The 12,827-nt window shown below is 44.9% G+C and overlaps 1 pseudogene; it reads right to left on the bottom strand.

The window, feature by feature from the left end:
* Positions 1 to 11,347: 11,347 nt before the first annotated feature.
* LOC138492625 (aminoacyl tRNA synthase complex-interacting multifunctional protein 1 pseudogene) lies at positions 11,348 to 12,297 on the bottom strand (annotated as a pseudogene).
* Between the last annotated feature and the right edge of the window lie 530 nt (positions 12,298 to 12,827).

Below are 12,827 nucleotides of genomic sequence, written 5' to 3' on the forward strand. Positions count from 1 at the left end.
GAAGAACTGCCAGCTAAAGCGTATAACTCATGCTCTGAAGGAGGTGGAGTGGATGATGTCATGGGCGCAGATGGGACGGCTACTGCCGGTGCAGATGGAATCATGGGAATATCAACAGGAGGAGATACATACGGAGGTGGTGCAACTGGGTCAGTACTTGGATGATCAGTTCTCGCTCATTTAGTATCTAATTTATCAGTTCCTCTGATGTATGCAAATCTTGTGAAGGATATATTTTCTGTATGTCTAACTGGAAGGCCCTATCCATGTTCCTAATGGCTTCTGTCTGCTTCTGCTGATCATGCTCTAGCCTTTCTCTACGGGTGATTTATGTCAATGTGCATGTTTCTCTCTACTTTTCAAGCATTGATTCGCTTCCTTTCTCCAGTCCCTTACTACGTCGAATGCTGCAGGTCTGGCCTTTTTCTGTAGCAAAACTGATTCTAAATGTTCTATACGTGCTAGTTCGAAGCTCCAATTATTCGGCCACTGAAAGTCTGATAAATGTCTGGTCTGCCTATGCCAAACCGCATTAAACACTATTGCCCCTATTCCGTATTTAATGTACATATCATGTGTCGACGACCCCTCGGGTGGCGCGGCCTGGCCAGTTTCCAAAGATTGTCTACCGCAGAGAAAAAATCTCGCTAGATAGGAAGACAATTTCCCAGGCATGGTTAACTCTTACCTCTTCTTGCCCTGGGCATTTATACTTGCAAGTATCAGGACGTTTAAGACTCTGGCCCGACTCACCTAATCAATCAATTTGTCTCTCAGGACGCAAATTGCCTGTATACAGGCGCAACCAAGAATCATCACGACGACGTGTCTGGCACAATTTGCCTCACTTCCAGGACCCTCGCCTCGATGCTCTCTAGCCGCTGCTCATTGATCAGGGATCGGCTGTGTACAGATCTGCAGAGGAGTCTCTAATCACTTCTGCAGGGGCGCCCCGGACACCTTCCGAACACCTTTCGATCCCGGTATGATAGCTTCGTCCTCGACTCATCCTTGCCTTCAACGTATGCGATGGAGCATCACAGGGAGGGTCCCTCTTCGGGCGCCATCTTTGTTAGACCATATATGGAATAAAGGCACAATAACCATATACTAAATGACACACCAGTCATGAGGTTCGGATTCCAAACAAGTCTGGTTTATTCATAAAGTGTCTCAGTCGGCCGACCAGGTCTCAATGTCTCACGACGTGTGTTCTCTTACTTCTTCTTGCCCTGGGCATTTATACTTGCAAGTATCAGGACGTTTAAGACTCTGGCCCGACTCACCTAATCAATCAATTTGTCTCTCAGGACGCAAATCGCCCGTATACAGGCGCAACCAAGAATCATCACGACAACGTGTCTGGCACAATTTGCCTCACTTCCAGGACCCTCGCCTCGATGCTCTCTAGCCGCTGCTCATTGATCAGGGATCGGCTGTGTACAGATCTGCAGAGGAGTCTCTAATCACTTCTGCAGGGGTGCCCCGGACACCTTCCGAACACCTTTCGATCCCAGTCCGATAGCTTCGTCCTCGACTCATCCTTGCCTTCAACGTATGCGATGGAGCATCACAGGGAGGGTCCCTCTTCGGGCGCCATCTTTGTTAGACCATATATGGAATAAAGGCACAATAACCATATACTAAATGACACACCAGTCATGAGGTTCGGATTCCAAACAAGTCTGGTTTATTCATAAAGTGTCTCAGTTGGCCGACCAGGTCTCAATGCCTCACGACATGTGTTCCCAGACACCGTGAGATGAGAGAGAGAGCAAGCAGCGCTAAAGCAGTCATATATACACATAATACATTATCCTTTAGAGTACCATTCGGCCCGCCCTTATACATAATGAACAAGCTAGGGTTCAGTAATTGACAGTTATGACAAGTCTTCTTTCAGTCTAAACATTAGTATTCTAGCAGAGACTGCAGAGATAGTTTTCTGTTATGGGGAACACAGGGCACTTGCGCAGGGGAAGATATCATGTTCTAACAGGGAGACATTCCAACCAACGTTATCTGTTCCCTGAGTCAGACAGTTCTGAGGCAGAGAAAATACCATCCTTCATGAAGGAGCACCGTTAGTTGCATATAATTCACATTTAATGGCCTTTTACAACAGCGCTTGCAAGACAACCCGGAACCAGGGCTACTGATTAGGTGTGGCTCTTGCACAGCTTCAAGACAATGCATTTCTGCACAGCTCTACATTCCTGTCTACGTTAGCATTTCAGAGTTCAAGCTGTGGCCTCGCACTGTATGTGGATCTGAATCATAGAATATATTTGCAAAGTGTTACAGAAAAGAAAATGGCCGTCATCTACAAAATGGACTCCCAATGGTCACCTTCAGGTTTCATGGTTTGCAGTGTTTGTCACATGATGCAATTTTCTTCTGGCCAACATACTATTCATATCATTCGGGCTATGCATTTGCATATACGGTCTAACAATCTGAGCAACTCAACTGTCAACTGTCATGAAACCTCACTCCCAAAGAGTCATAGTGGCTGACCTGTGCAATTGGGGAGCCCCTTACTTTCAGCGATATTTATCTGTGCTTGTGAAATTGAGGTTTGAAACCCCATTCCCTTAGATTTATCGATGTTTAAGCTTAAGTGCAACTCATCACATTTTGCCAAAAAGATAGATAGGGAGTTACTCAGACCTTATGGTGTTGTAGCAGTCAAGACGGCTTCATCCACGTAGAATAAGGCAGGATATTTGTCAGAGTCCAGCTTTGGACAGTACTGGCACCCCCTCAATATTGCATCTGTTATCTGTTGAATGTAAATAATAAAATGAAGGAGGGACAGGACGCAGCACTGCCCAACACCCATATTAACGCCAAATGTTCGCGTCAACTCACCACCTATGTCGTAACGCACACAGGCTTTGTTTTAAGACTATAACTGACGTATAATGGTAATCAAGTCTAGAGGGGCTTTGCGAGCTAGAAGTATCTATCAAAGAGTCATTTTAGATACAGAATCAAATGAGGTCTTTAAATCCCTAAAAATCACGTATAGATACATCTTCGTCAGGACAGTGTATACTTCAATTAACATAAAAAACATAAAGCATGGATCCAGGATACACTTGTTTGTTATAAAACCTGCTTGGAGGGTACTGATGACATTTTCCTTATCTGCCCAACCCTGCAGGTGTTTAAGGATAACTTTCCCAAATAGTATTCCCGCACCGTCCAAAAGCGAGATGGGCTGATAATTGACCAGGAAATCCCTGCCCCCTTTCTTTATACTGGCACAATTACTGCCAAACGCTAAGATTTGGGGATTTCCCCCTTGCTTAAAATTGCATTATATATCTTACACAAAACTGGAGCCCGATTTCCACCTCATCCTTCAACAGATATACAGGAATCAGGTTAGGGTCAGCAGCTTTGCCACAAATTGGAGAATTAAGGACTAGTACTAGCTCATTCACCTGGATTGAGAGACAATTGAGAGCGGAAGGGCTCACAAATCTCCGATCAGAGGGAGGGCAGGTGGAGTCATCGTACAACCTAGAGTAATGCAACCACCAGTCCTCCTCGCTGATATAACATTGGAGAATCTGATCCCCTTTCAAATCTCCATCTCTCCCCAATTTTCATAAAAGGGGTTGATCCACAAATTCAAGGGCGCTATGGAGAGCATGCCATTTCTCCCAGGAAAATGTGTTCTTTTTAGAGTAAGTTGAAAACTTCTACTGCTGCCTTTGGATACGCAATTTCATTCTGCCCACCCCTAATTGGGAGAGTAAACAGAGCAACATTTTATTTTTAGCAGTACGGCACTCACCATCGTACCAAATGGGCTTACTTATAGTTTTTTTCTTTATTACCCCTGTGGATACAGAAATGTGGTGGATCAGACTGTCCGCCAGTTTCCCATACTCATCTAGTATAACTGAGGCGCTGGGTTCCTGATCACAGATAACTTTAAGGTTATCTAAAATAGCAGCGTAAATATAAGGCTTAGTGTCATGCTTCAATAGATGAACCCATTTCACCAATTTGCGGGCATGGCTGTGAAATTCAACTAGCTGGTTATTCAAGTGACCTAGGGTGAAGCCCATCCCCAACTTGCGCCTCCCAACGGTATTGGACAAACGAAAATAGTCACTTTCTGATCTTATACACACTTCAAAATTTGCAAACCTTGTCCAATCCGTCCCAGTGTTAAAAATATAATCAATCAATGAGCTCCCATAGTGACCAATAAAAGTCTGGTTTGGTCTTTAGCAAAACGCCCATTGTAAGCCCTCAATATTAGGTTAAAAACAATGCTAGTGGCAGCTGTGGCCAAATGATGGATTCTCAATGGGGGAACAGCAATCAGGAGCAGGCATTCCCAAGTCTGATCCTGGTCATCCCACAGCCCTAATAGATCCTTCAAGGGCTCAATCTGAAGATAAAGGTCCCCAGCCACAAGTGTATAATTATGTGGGCAATGAGGAGTCTTTGAGCTAAAAAGCTCTTGAAGTCTAACAAGGGTTACCATACCTTTCTGGGTCAGAGGCCTGTTGTATATGTTAAAAAGACTAAACAATCCATATTCACCTACCCAAATTACCAGCAATTGGAAGTCCGGAGAATTTGTGTGGATACTCTCTATCCTCTAGCCAAGTGATGAATCAATACATACCAGCAAACCACCACTAGGTCTGCCTTTAGGGCATTTGGATGAATGCAAAAAGTCTGGAATCCTTCTGATAAAGTTGGTTCAGAAGAACAAGTCTCCTGCAACACTATAATTTGAAATTGGCGAACAAAGGAACACCAATCGGGAAACCCCAAAAGTCTGTTTACTCGCGCTATGTTCCATGATAGCTAATTATAACCAAAATCACCCTCCACAGTACAACCATTCTCCATGTCCAGTCAGTCCACTTCTTCTCGGTCACTAGGATGGTTATCCTTTCTTCTAATTGGACACTGGCCAATTAGAGCACAATCTTTTACACACTGCTCATCAGGGGTTATTGTCTCATGTTTATTCAAATAGACATGACCCAATAATAATATCTGGGGATGATCCTGGGACCTTAACATGATCTTGACATTCCCTGGGGTATAAGACCCGCAATAAATGCTCAAAAGCTCCTCCGCTTGCAACCTTGACTGAAGGAATACTTGTTAGAAATGGGTATAATGCCCCTGGATAATGTCCTCTCTGATAATTGAGAGGCATCCCTTGACGTTCCGGATCCAATGAATGCATTTATTTCTTTGTGTTTCTGGGTCTTCATGGGCATAGGGATCTAGCCAGGGTGCCTTAAGCATAACAACTGATGGCCAAGAATCAGTGACAGCAAAGTTGTGAGCTTTTTCCACCCCTTTGGGTCCCTGTGTTTTTCCCAAAGGCAGTAGGTTAGGTCCTGTCTAGGGGTGAAGGGGGGGTCACATCACCTGGAGAACAGGTACTCCTAAAACTAGGACGCATCAGGCCCATGGGCGTAATAGATGGCCGGTCAACACCAGGTTTAGGAGCATGGGTACAACCCCCTGGGATGGACTTTGCACTTTTGATTGGAATCTGCAGTGGTGGACTTGTGTATCTTTTTAGGTTTGCTATGCTTAGGTGGACTATTTGGAAGTCTGGAGTCAAAGTTATGAATTGGGTTTGAGTTTAGGTTAGTTTGGCCGGGCCAGGTTGGCATGGTCTTTAATCTGGATGTAGTGGGCATTGAGCGGATGGGAGGTTCATACATTTTGGCTAATCTGGCTCTACGTCTTGAGTTCCTAGCTAAGGTTGGGCAAGGATTACTTATTAGTAGAGGTTGGGTTCATTCATATTTGAAGGTGAACTAGTGGTTGACGTGTTGTGGGAATTGTGTGAGTGCATAGGGGTGGGAGGGAGGTGGTGAAAGTAACTCACATCAGGATAGCATAGTTTACAACCAAGAGAAGGTTTGAGTACTTTCAAGCAATTAGCAGCGCATAGCCACAATAACATAGCTTAAACAAAGCAAACAATCAGCAACAAAAAACAGGGAAAGTTTTCATGTGTGAAACATTGAAATTTGTTCATGAGATTTTGACTAAACATTCTTCATAACAACACTCCAGAGATACGGTCTAGCTGCGCATTCCAAATGCAGCATCTGTAATACACAGAAGTCGTCGTTAAAACATTTGATCTTGTTCTGTCAAAAACCTTGAAGCTTATTTATTTATTTTATTTATTTATTTGTATTTATATAGCGCACTAGCAGTTCAGAGGCATTGAGGCGCTGTTACAGGAAGTTGTACCTAAGCTTGATTCAAGGTTACATATGACACAGGTGGTCTCTTAATTGCAGATACATAGGTAATAAACAGAAGTGAAAAGAAGAGATTCATGGTTAGCATACATTACAAAAATGTGTGAGATCGTTCTCAGAAAGGTGCTAGTATCCGGCCACAATACGGTGAGATGTACAGAGTACATGGTCAAACAAAAAGCTTTGTTTTGATAGCTTTGCGGAGTCCATCATCCGAAGGTGAGTGGGAAGAGCATTCCCGTGTGAGGCGGCCATAGTGGGGAAGCTGGTGCCCCCAGCACGGATTCTTCATGTCTTGGGAGTGGTGATCATGTTAGTGTAGACCTTTCTCATAGGACTAGAAGAGGTGTGCTTGGCAATTCTTTGGACCAGATAGGGGGGTGCCAGATCATGGAGGCATTTATGAGTGAGGGCTAGGGTTTTAAAGACAATCCTCTCTTTGACGGGGAGCCAGTGAGCCGGCCTTCTAACTTCAGAGATGTGGTCTTTCCTTCATGTTCCTGTGGCAGCCCTAGGGGCGTTGTTCTGAATGAGTTGGAGCTTGGCCAAGTTTTACATGAGGTCCCTGCTAGGAGGGCATTGCAGTAATCTAGTCTTCATCCGATTATTGCCCTAGCAATGGTGAGGCAGTTCTGTCGAGATAAGAAGGGTCTAGCTGCATAGAGTACTTTGGAGTAATAGGCTGATGAGGAGGCAATAGCATTGACCTGTCTATCCATAGTCAGATTAGGGTCAAGGTAGACGCCCAAGGTCTTGACATTTTGGGATACCGTGATTGGTATATTATCGATGGTGAAGGACATGTATTGCTTGTCCAAATTGCCCAAGGTGGTGGGTGATCTGATTAACAGAAGTTAGGTTTTCTCGCTGTTAAGGCATAACCAATTATCTGCCATCCATGATTGGATTGTGGAATAAATAGTAGTGAAGTTGTTCATGGCGGCATTGTTATCACCTGTAAGTGACATAAGCACCTGTGTGTCATCTGCATAATTGGTATATGAGATACACTGGGCGCCAAGAATGCTGAACAGGGGCCTCGTGAACAGGTTATAGAGAGTGGGCGCAATGCAGGAGCCCTGTGGGACTCCGCATTTGATGTGGCTTGGCGTGGCACATGCTGCGTCAGAGAAGACTTTCATGGCCCTCTCTTGTAGAAAGGATGGGATCCAGGCACATGCCTTAGGGGAGAAGTTAGCCGCAGTAGAAAGATGGTGGCAAAGTGTGTTGTGATCCACCAGGTCGAATGCTGCGGATAAATCGATGAGCAGAAAGAGTGCTGGTTTGCCTGCGTCTCTGAGGTCGTCCATTTGGTTTTTACGGTCTAAGAGAGCTGTTTCAGTGCTGTGTCACAGGCAGAAACCAGACTGCCGAAGGCCGAGGAGACAGTTGTCTTCAAGGAATTTTTGGACTTGCAGGTAGGCTGCTTTGTCCAAAATGTTTAGTAGAAATGGGATAGTGGTAATGGGCCTGTAGTTTCCCTGAACCATTGGGTTAAGGGACGTTTTTTTAAGGAGCGGGTGTACCCAGGCTTCCTTAAGTCCAGTTGGGACATAGCCAGACTGGAAGCATGCATTAATGAATGCTGTTAGGAACGGGGCAAGGATGGGTGCAGAATCTTTAATAAGTTGGGCCGGACAGGCATCGCCCTTGCAGTTTGATGGTTTAATTGATTTGGTCAGGGCAATGACTTTGGGCTCACTCATATCTTTAAAGTCAAAAGGCGTGGATGGATTCGACTTGGTGGCCGTAGACGGGTTGCTGTGCAGGTTGGCTATAAGGTGCCTCAACGCCTTTTGATGGCCTAGGATTTTAGTTTGCATGGTAGTAAGCTTATCTAGCATGGCAGACTGAATGCTATTGCACCACTTTTCGTCCTTCAGTAGGATGGGGGCTGGAGGGGACGTTCTTTCCAACTCTCTAAAGATGGTGAAGATGTCTTTCATCCATGATTTAGCATTGTCTGTCCTAGAATTGAATGAGGTGGCTTTAGCATGGATTATATTTGCTTTGTAGTCTTTAGAGAGAGCCTTAAAGGCCCTCCTGGTGGCGTCAGAGGGGTTCATTTTCCAGGCTGAGTGCAAGCCTTTTCTTAGAGCGTAGTTCCAGCAGCTCCTGGGAGAACCAGGCTTTGGAATGTTTAACCTTCTTGGATTTCTTTAGTGTAAGAGGAGCGATAGCGTCTACAGCTTGGGTAATGGTGAGTTTAAAAGCACTCGCGAGAGTGTTAGGGTCTTTGGAAAACGGAGGATGGAGAGCAGGCACCATGAGGAAAGGTGCAATCTTTTCTGAGGTAAGTTGACGTGAGCTTCTGGTGAGTGCCGCTGGACACGGGATCGTAGGCTTAAGGTGCTAGTATCGAGGTCAAATTGAACATAGTGGTGGACAGACCATGGAATAGGAGTGTTTGCAGTGATTGGAACAGCACAGTTATGGTGACTGATCCAGTCTAGGGTGCGTCCTTTGATGTGAGTAGGCTCAGAGATGATTTGAGAGAACCCTAGGGTGGTTAGGGCTTTATTCAAGGTGGTAGCATGGGAATCTTTAGGGTCGTTAAGGCCTAGATTTAAATCACCCAGGAGCAGGACTTGAGAGGTATTTTCCAGGTTGTCAGATAAGGAGAGGATGAGGGTCTCATGGAATTCAGCCACAGGACCCGAAGGCCGATAGACAATATGAACGGTAATGGTGCAGTTATGGGAGACATTTATTTTGAGTAGGAGGTAGTCACAGTTATGACCGTGCACTCCTTCGACCTCCCTAATAACAAAGGTTTCTCTGGCCATTAGGGCCACTCCACCACCTCTCTGGTGAGTACAGTCTTGTCTAAAGATCGTGTACCAAGCTGGGATGGCTAGTGAGAGGGCAGGTCCCGAGGCATCATACAGACAAGTTTCTGTAATTATCAGGAGGTCATTCTTATCCTAGATAATTAGGTCATGTACATCTAGGGCATGGGCTGGAAGCGATCGGGTATTGACCAGTGCACAGTTGAGAATGGCAGTAGGTCAGGGAGTACCCCCTAGGGTCTCAGGTGGTGTGGGCAGCTCTGGGCTATTGGCGACCGAGGTTTGTCGCTGTGAAGCAGAGGCGGGCATAGTTGTGTTGTTATGAGTGGGTGACGGGAATGGACCAACAAGGGACACAGGCGCAGGCACAGTAGGCATAGTATCAATATAACAGGCAGGTAGGGGCATGGGCGTATCAATGGGCACAGGCAAAGTAGGCATAGTATCAACATCACAGGCAGGTAGGGGCATGGCTGCACCAATGGGCACAGGCGCAGGCACAGTAGGCAAAGTATCAACATCACAGGCAAGTAGGGGCATGGGCGCACCAAAGGGCACAGGCGCAGGCACAGTAGGCATAGTATCAACATCACAGGCAGGTATGGGCATGGCGCTCCACTGGGCACAGGCACAAGCACAATAATAGCTTCAGAGGCATAGGCGAGCGTGCGAGTAACATGTGAGGCAGGCAGTGGTATACATGTGGTAGTGGTCGAAGGCAGGCAATGATTGTCAATGGTCTGAGAACCGGCACCCTTTCTGCAGACAGTGAGCCGGTAAGTGTTATTGTTCATGAGCAGGGTCGTAGGCGGTCTCTCCAGTGAATAAGCTGATGTGCCACACGAGGCATCCGACTTTAGTAGGTAGGACCGAACACGCTGTGTGATTTATTGCAGAACCGTCATTGGTGTAGTAGGTGGCAGAGACACAGTGAAATGAGGGCAGCCAGCTGGGGAGAAAGAAGCAGGTGCTGTGGAGGTATATGTTTTAATTGATCAAAACACTTTTTGTCTTTCGGCTGCCCTCTAAGTTTCTGTGGTTCAGTTGATCAATAAGAGGGGCAGAACTAGGAGACACATTTGGAATACATCTGCAATAATAACCAACAAGGCCTACAAAAAGCTTGTATGTGCCTTTGTTAGTCTTTGGGGCTGGAGTTTCCAAAATTGCTTTAACTTTATCCATCTGAGGTTGAATTAACCTGTTCCCTACAAAGAACCCCAAGTATTTAACAGCAGATCTAGCTAGATGACATTGCTTTGGGTTTGCAGTGAGTCCCGCTTTTCTTAATGCCAGGTGACTTGGTACAAATGAGGCATATGTTCAGGCTAGGTTTTGCTATGGATATATTTTTTTATTTTTATTTATTTTGATTGAATCACATTAGTGATTTTTACAAAAGTTAAATTTAGCGAGCTTCACTTCTCTCCAAGTGCAAACAAGTCTAAAAGTAGAACACAACAAGAGGCGACGGAAAGATGGATAAACGTAGTTATGTCGACGAATTAACTCCTGTGTGTTACTGTTAAAGGATAATAATGTCATCAATATAAGCCCCACAAAATGATGACAGAGGTCTCAAAACTTGATCCATTAGTCTCTGAAAAGTAGCAGCGGCCCCTGGCATACCCAAGGGTAGCACTTTAAATTGGAATAAACAGAAAGGAATGCAAAAGCGGTCTTTGGTTTATCCCGTGGATTGACAGGCACCTGCCAATAACCTTTAGTTAGGTCGATGGTGGAAAGGTGTAGAGCATACCCTAACCTGTCAATCAAGTCATCTACCCTGGGCATTGGATAGCTGTCAAACTGTGACACTTCATTAACTTTCCTGAAATCAATACAGAGCCTCCAAGAATTGTCTGGTTTGGCAACTGGGACTATGTTAATACCGGTACTGCTATTTGGGGGTTGCCGATGGCATTTGATGATGCCGCTATCTGGGGGTTTGAGGGTCGTTACCAGCATGCCAGTACGTGCGTACTCTCCTTTCACTCTTCCTCCATTCTAAACACATCAACGAATTGCTGTAGAAGGTCTAATAGATCTCGTTTATGGTTCTGAGATAACACAGGAGAGATTAACCGATTGGCTTCACTCTCTTTGGATAACAAGCTTGTTAGCATAATTGATGTATTTCTCTCAGGGTCTTCCTTCCATTATGTAAGTAGATTTACATGATAAATATGGGTTTTAATTTTCCGATCTGGCTGGGAGATTTTATAATTATAAGGTCCCATTTGTTCGAGAGCTGTATATTTTCCATGCCACCTAGAAAGCATCTTATTTTTTTTTTTTTTTTTTTGATATTTGGATGCCTTTATTGTGCTGGTTGTTTCTCCAAGTTAAAATCTTTCTGAACTCTTCCAGTTGTGTTCCTTTGATGGCAGACAGTTATTTGATTCCACTTTTGAACATGGTTTGAGCCTTGCAGACTCCTTTACCCTTCACCTCAAATGGTGCTCCTTTGTACGTAGCTACACAATGCTCATCAGTGCGGAGATCAGGCTGGATCTGCTCCCAGATTTTCTTTTTAGGATTCAGCTCCTTAGCAGGCTCTCCAGGAAATGCCTGAAAAGTGACTCTGTCACCAGGCACTGACCCGCTGGGGGGATCCAAGATTTCCACCTTGTCTGGCGAACTTGCACACATCACCATTGCTTGCGACACCACTCCCCTCATTTTGGCAGGCTTTAGGTTACAGAGCATCACAGCCATCCGGTTCTGCATCTGTTCTAGAGGTACATGCTTCACCAAGCCGCTGACAACCGTTCTGGGGGCAGATTCACCAACGTCCACCTCTTCTACATACAAAGAGTCTGCGTCAGGATGTTTTTGGCTGTAACAATGCAAACAACTCGAAGATCCAGCCTAGAGACATCCACGGGTTTCGAATCCTCATCCGAAGGAGTTGGTGGTTTCTTTTCCTTTTTCTCTACTTTTTTTTCAGTTTTTTCTTTCTTTTTCTTCTCTTCACCACCACCTTTGTTGTGCTCTTTGGTAGATGGGATCGAGGGTGCAATGGATTCCAGACACTTTTTTTGCTCCGATGCCACAGCGGTGCGAATCAAGGAAATTGAGCCATTTATTGGAAGAGGGACCTGTTTCATTCCATTCTGAACTTCTGTTTGTGTCAGTTGCTCTTTCAGTGCTTCGATTTCTTTCTTCAGTTTAGCATTCTCCACCCGCAGCTTTTTTTTCTCTCGCTGAGATGCCTGCAAAATTGCTTTCTCTTTTAAGAAAGCATTTTATTGTCAGAGGATGGGTGGAGAACCAACACTTTTTGGCATACGGAAAAAATCTCATCACCACCTTTTTATTATAACATTATTTCTGATGTTCTTGAGCTTGAGTCGTGTTGGTTTGTACTATATTCCTTTCTGCAGTCATATGTTCTTTTAATCTTTAGGCTGTTTGTGACAATGGAATAGTAGCCCTTTCCCTTTCTTCCCAGGTCTCATGTAACATGTCCAACACATCCCTGGGTTCCCTTCCATATAATATCTCAAGGGGAGAAACTCTGGTAGATGACTGAGTGCATCATAATATTCACATTATTCAACGGGCTGTTACTTCTGGTTGGGAAGGTTCTACTAGTAGCTATGTGTGTTGACATGTGAAAGGTTTGCTTCAGTGTGCATGACAGTGTACTGTGCATGACTAAGTAAGGACATTATGATGTTTTCACGAAACCAGTGGGTGTTACGATACTGGAGTTGAGATGAGAATACAAGGAGTGAACCTGCTGAGATTCAATGAGTAAGAGTGA

The sequence above is a fragment of the Ambystoma mexicanum genome, chromosome 10 (genome assembly GCF_040938575.1).
Source record: "Ambystoma mexicanum isolate Mex_15411 chromosome 10, UKY_AmexF1_1, whole genome shotgun sequence".
NCBI lineage: Eukaryota > Metazoa > Chordata > Amphibia > Caudata > Ambystomatidae > Ambystoma > Ambystoma mexicanum.